Raw genomic sequence first — 6,000 nt, 5'->3', positions numbered from 1 at the left:
CAGGTAGATAAAAGTGTGTGAAACCAGAGCATCACAATGTGGGCTAGAGTTAATTATGTTAATTAGACCATACCTACTAAAACTAAATCTGAATTTGGGACAGATGTGTGTTAATTTTTGTTAACAACAAAACAGAGAGAGTCTTAATTTCTGAAAATGAGAGAAATTGAACTTAAAAGAAAAAACAGATTCTAGTGTCCCTGAATTATCTCATAACCATATGAAAAGGTTTTTTGGTTTGTAGCATTTATTTGGGAGTTAGAGCCTAATTTCTAAATACCATCTGTTTGTTTTCATTTTTAAGTGTCAACAATATTGGGCATAATAAATAGATAAACAAGGCTCAAACAGTTTCTCTAAATCTTCCAAATACATAAAAATTGGTTAACCATGGGAGTCCAGAAAATTCTAATAGAACCTTATGATATAGGTAGTACCTTTTAAACTACAGTTTTGATTTTGCCCTTCATTTCTACAAAAGAAAATCAACATTAGTATCATCTCTACTGCACAGATACAACTGCATTGGTATGGAGAGGAGTCATAATTTCTGTGAACATTTAAATTCTGTTAGCTGGCAATAAGTGAAAAAAATACTTGTTCAAGTGTGTGACGTAAAAAGAAAATGCAGAGCATTTGTGTTGCATTACTTTCAAGTTGTGGAACAACTTTTAAAAGCTATTTTCTCATTAATCTTTATGCTATTTTATGCCTCTGAAGACCTAGCCTGGTGGCGGATCTTTTGCAGAGTGTTATTTTCTGATGTTATCTCCCTTTCCACATAAATGCTTATAGTATTTCATATTTACTGCTCTGTTACTTAGTTTCACCTTATATCATTGCTTACAAGAGACTTTTTCTTGGGAAAAGGTGCAAAATTGCATGGTATTTTTATTATCTTTGACATTCCAAAAAGTGAAATAATGTTTTTTTTATTTGATCATAAACTGTAATTGGTGGATGCCCCTCATCCACCATACAGACAGGTGACACCATCATCAATTTCTGTACAGAGGTTGAAAACAAATGTCAAAACTTGAGGCTACATTTCATTCTGTATTGCACATTCAAGTGCAATTAAAAGAAAGTCTGAGACTGTGATCAGTTAATGAGAAACAAACAATCTCATATTAATGAGTTCCCATTTGCCAATAATTCTGTCATTTGTAACTTGAATCAGTCATCACCCCTGCAAATAGCCCTTTCAAGACATTATTTGCAATTTTGTCTTCTGTTTTCTGTCCTTGATGTTGTGAAAATGGCCGTCTACTGTTACAGGAATGAAAAGAGATCCCGTTCAAACATCTTTTGTGTTTCCACTTTCAGTGAAAAATGTTTTTCAAACCTGCAGCTGGTTATTTCTGCAGGAGTTCCCACTTATGCTCAGATTTGATTGACATTTTGAAATGGCAGCTTTTCATGAAAAGCTGTTAACTTGTAGAATTCAGTTATGGTACTAAGACAGACTGACTTTGTTCTGTGGCTGGGACCTGTCCAAACTAAATAGAACCCTGCATCTGAATTTAATAGTGCTACTCAGCCAAGATAGGGCAGTTTTGCATTTTTTTTCTCCAAAACTCTGATGCTTCTTATGTGTTCTAAAACTAACTTGATGGATATTCATCCCAACATCTCTCTGTTCTGTAACCGCTTTAATTGACGTATAGAGTCATTCTCTTATTTACCCCCTTAAACATCTAATAGACTAGGACAGTGCTTTAAGATATGCTGAGAAGAACTTATTTCACAATTAATGTTACAGAGCACAAAAAATTTAGGAATATTAATAATTGTTTTCTTCCACTATAACGGATCTAAAATGTTTGGGGACATGTTGCTACTAGGACTTACAGATTCATTTGCTCTGTGAAAATATTTGAAAACTATTTTGCATATTATACTATACAAATACGGTTTATTAATATTTATTCATTTACCCAACAAGTAATTGTACCTTCAGTTTCAAGGCAAATGTGCTATAAACCATGGGAATCTCAACATGATCCCTGCCCTTAGGAATTTGGAATTCAGTATCTTCTTATTAAACTAACTAAAAATTAGTGCTTCAAAATGCACCAATTGATAACATCTAGTGATAATGATGTTCACTTTTTCAAATGCCTAGCTGTTCTTGTACTCGATTTCCATATAACAGTCTCATGCGGCAAGTAAGAAAATTTAGTATCCTAGTCCTTGTGGGGTTTTTTGTTGTTGTTGTTTTGTGTGTGCATGTGTGTATGGTCCCATGCTATCTGTCAGGAAATATAAAACTCTGGTTTCACTTCCAGATTTTAGGACACTATTTGTTGTGTTATGTGGGGCTCTTAAACCTGAACTTGATACCTGGTTTCACCTGTCTTAATACAGAGAACTGAGACAGTTAATCACTAAAGACCCTCGTCACTTTTGCGCAAGCCCTGATTTTCCCCTTCTTAGCTCCTACTCCTGCAAGTTTAGTTGAAATAGGGGACTCAGGATGATTATATGCTTTATATTAGCTGTTGCTGGCATATTGCTGCTGCTTTACCCTTAGGTAGATGGTCTTTACATTCCAGATCACATCCTAGTGTGAGCTAGAGCTGTGCTGTAGGCCCTCTGAGAATGTTCCTGTATGTAAGATACAATGTTTTAATTTTTATTCTGATAGCTCTAAAGCAGAAAGAAAGTCGGGGTTGATATTGGTTGAAAATATAAGCTAGAAAGATAATTTTAATATTATCCCTGGATTTTAATTTCTTTTGATGATGTGGAAGTAGTTTTAGAATCTTAGTTTGCATATGTGTTAAACATACCCATAGACTCATAGTTGGCCAACAGGTAGCCAGAAGGCATTCCTCAGTCCTTCTGTGGGAATATCAACTGATGTAACTATTTCATTGTACAGATTGATGGTATGTATCAAGGGACCTTAAAATATCCCTTTTTGTTTTAACCAATTCTTGGGGTGAGGTGATTATGTCCTAAGGAAGTAAGTTCATTTTTAAATCTGATGCATAAACATATTCTTAAACTTATACCTATAATTGAATACTGAGAAAGCAAAAGAAAATGTTCAATTAATAGAAAGACTGAATTAACTAAAGTGTGTCCATATAATTGAATAATTTGCAATCATTTAATATTAAGTTTCCAGAGAATCTTAAAATGTCCAAATGCTCATCAGAAAGCTAGATTTATATTTGTATTACAAGAGGAAAAATATGCCTTGGAAAAGTTAAAAGGAAAAAAAAATCCCTAAAAGTTAAAATCAGTTGCTCCTCAGTGATAAGACTGTATATATTATTTTCTTCTCCTTTATGCACCTGTACACTTTTGTAATTTGTTATAATTAAAACATGGAACTTTAATTTTGTGGGAGAAAAAGATTTATTAAAATGAGAAACAAACAAAAAAAAGTGGTTAAACTTTGGAATCTTAGAATCCTGTTTTCTGATTTCTTTCAAAGGCTTAGCTTAAGAGCTTGAATAATGGTCCTAGTTCAGGAAGTGAAAGACTGTAACCTATAGGCCATATTCTACCACAGAGGATTTTGTTTGGCTAGCACTGGAATATTAAAATGATTTTTAAGTTTGAATGCCCTTAGGAAAGGGCACACCCTCTCCAGTATACCATCAGCCCCTACCTATCTCTGTCATATTCCTGGCCTGATTCATACCTTTGTGTATGACCTTCCCAGGCCTCTGAGAGGCAGATGTTGTGTTTGTACAGCTCTGTACCTAAGCCAAATACCTTTCTCAGTAGAAGAATGGGGTCCATTGTAGTTTTTGGTTTTGTTTTGCTTACCCAGCCGGTGAGAATGGCGATGGTGATCATAGCAGTTAGCATTTGTTGAGCCCTTATAATCTGCCAGGCTTATAATAAAACTTAGATTGATCAGGTAATCTAATTTTCACCATTCTGTAAGGCTAGGTGCTATCGTTTCCTCCATTTTATTGAGGAAACAGCTGAAGCTAACCAAAGTTAAAAATCTGTTAATAGTAGAGCCAAGATTTGAAGCTAAGTCTACTTTTGATTGAAAGTCTGTGCTCTTAGTAGTTAAGTTGTATGCATAATTAATATACTTGAGCATCTCTGGGATTCTAACCATGCTGCTTATGTTATTGAAGAGAGAATTTGGCAACAATTGCCATTCTCTTTTATGCATGCCACAAATAAAAGGAGAAAATGGTTTTGGTAGTATTCTTTCTACTTTTATTAAACAATAAACTGTATTATTCATGTTTAGTTTATAATTGTACATTGTGTTAAGATCAGAAAGAGAGGAAACACTGGTGTTTGCTGTGGAAACTTGGTATAAATGGTTATTCTCTATATTAAAGAATAGTATACCTATTTGTTAACATAAAATTATGTTGACTTCACATATGTAATTTTGATTTGTTCAGTTCCTGTTATATAACATATTCAGAACATTGCATAACCCCTGCCATAACTATCTAAAAACAAAGCTCTCTGCTAAATACCTTGATATACAACTTTCAGAGTTCTATAGACCTAATGCTCATTATGTCAAGTATGTCTTTTTTTGTTTTTGTTTATACCTTTTGTTTTATTTTTGGCCAAAAAAAAAAGGGGGAGGGGATTCTGATTAGAGGGAGAAAATTGGTTTATATTGAACAAATATGCTTTCCAAAGTTTCTGATGATCTCATGAGGGTTAAGTCACATTCTAATGATCTCATGAGGGTTAAGTCACATTAACTCTTAATATCTGAATCCCTTTCAGAAACTGTGACTTGCCATTTTCAAGTTATTTACAAGTGTTGGGAAAAAGAGAAAAACACAGAAGTGTTCTCTGCTTTAAATTCTTCAGGGAAATGTGTTCATTCAGCATACACAAGCATTTATTACACTGGAGTACATGGGAAGTTCGAAAAGAGGAAAAAGCAATAAGTAGAACCTTACCCCTGATGGATAATTTTTGGAACTGTGTAAGAAGTAGATGTTCTGAGTTCGTGCATGTCAAAAAGGTATTTGACTTTCACATTTGAATAATAGTTTCCCTGGGTGTAGAAATTTAGGTTGAAATAATTTAAATAATTTTTCCTCCAAGATTTTGTTGCATCCTTTCTGTTGCCTCCTTTCATCTAGTGGAATTGGTGATGATCTGATTCTCATTCCTTTGAATTCCTTTTTTCATCTCTTTTTTATATGCTTGTCTTTTTTCATTCATTGGGCTGAACACCTCCATAATCTGAAGATGACTTTTGGCTCTGGGAAAATATCTTGTGCCTCGCATTTGATTTCTTGTCCTGTGTTTTCTCTAACTCTGCTAAGGTAGGAAAGGGACATCTTAGGTGGAATCTGTCTTTTTCTCCTGAAATTTTCAGCTTCTGATTTTTGTTACTGTTGTTGCTCTGGGGGACCCCTCAACTTTATCTTCTAATTTTATTTTGAATATTTCATTTTGGTAATCTTATTTTTAATTTCTAAAAAAAAAAGGTCTCTTGATCTCGAATTCTTTCCTTATGGTATTATGTTCTTGTTTTTTTGTTTATATTTTTAGCTACAACATTTTCTTTTATTTTCCTAAGAATGCAGACCGGAGGGATTTCCCCATTTCTCCTGCCTTTTGTTTGTTTGTTTGTGTTTTGGTTTTCTGTTATCTTGATATTTCTTAGAATGAAGAGTTTTTCTAAAAGAGCATTCTAAAAGAGTTTCTAAAAGAGCATTGGTGATTTCTTCCTATTTAAGAATATCTCCATATGAGGCTGGATAGGGCTTTGATATATACACATGGACTTTATTTCATTAGCAGGCTTTTCTGTCTTGTGATCTCTTGAGATGAGGTGTCTTTTCTTAAACTGGGGAATGTCTATATGCCGCATTTCAGAAGACTTTTTCCCTGGGGTCTTTTCAGTTTCCTTAGTGAGGAATCTTATATTATTTTTTTTCCCTTTGGTGAGGGAAAGTAGGATAAATATTGAGCTATATAGTTGGAATAAATAATTTAGATGATGCTTGTGGTGAGTTTGGAGAGGTACTGGGTTGAGTAATGTCC

Source organism: Lontra canadensis, unplaced genomic scaffold (genome assembly GCF_010015895.1).
Source record: "Lontra canadensis isolate GAN:19392208 unplaced genomic scaffold, GSC_riverotter_1.0 scaffold61, whole genome shotgun sequence".
In the NCBI taxonomy this organism is placed as follows: Eukaryota; Metazoa; Chordata; class Mammalia; order Carnivora; family Mustelidae; genus Lontra; species Lontra canadensis.
This window is presented reverse-complemented; position numbering follows the sequence as displayed.